Here is a 725-nt window from a genome sequence, read left to right as displayed (position 1 = left end):
TGTGGGCCACCTAGGTGCCTGGGCACCTAAGTCCCAATATAGCAAGTCATATTTGTAGTGCATGGCTTTCCAAATTTTCTTTGCATGCACTACAAGCATAAATGGACAATAATTGCTTTCCAAAAAAATAATATACTACGGTTTCCTAGTATGATTCCTTTCCAAACAAAAAGGATATGCATATATAATCTTATTTCTTAAGGTATCAGATATGACAAATAATACGAAACGTCGTTCCTATGGTTCGTATGTATATTAAGGATGTTTTTATGCATTTTTCTAAAGTTTTACGTTTCAAGGTATCTAGTATTTAAAAAAAATAGACCAGGTCGGACTTTTTAATGGCTAATATTTCTATACAAATTAAGGTGACCATGGGTACATACTAAACAGATGAAATCATATGTACATACTAAATATTCTGGGTATATATGTATCAAAATTTAACGGGTACATACTAAACAGATGAATTCATATATACCTAATTTGTAATATATCTAATGTGTAGTATTTTTTTCCTTCTAAAGATATATGTTATCATGCATGGCGTGCTTAATGACATCCATTTATGATATTCATTATAATTGTTTCCATATTTATTTGTTTGAGAATTGGCAATTAATAATGGATTTAGTTACCTTCTATACCTATCACAATAACACGCATCTAAATGCAATCAAACGGTGGAAATACAAGGAGCCTGGGCACCTAGGTGTCCCATACTG

This window comes from Triticum aestivum, chromosome 7B (assembly GCF_018294505.1).
Source record: "Triticum aestivum cultivar Chinese Spring chromosome 7B, IWGSC CS RefSeq v2.1, whole genome shotgun sequence".
Lineage (NCBI taxonomy): Eukaryota > Viridiplantae > Streptophyta > Magnoliopsida > Poales > Poaceae > Triticum > Triticum aestivum.
Note: the sequence above shows the minus strand (reverse complement) of the source record.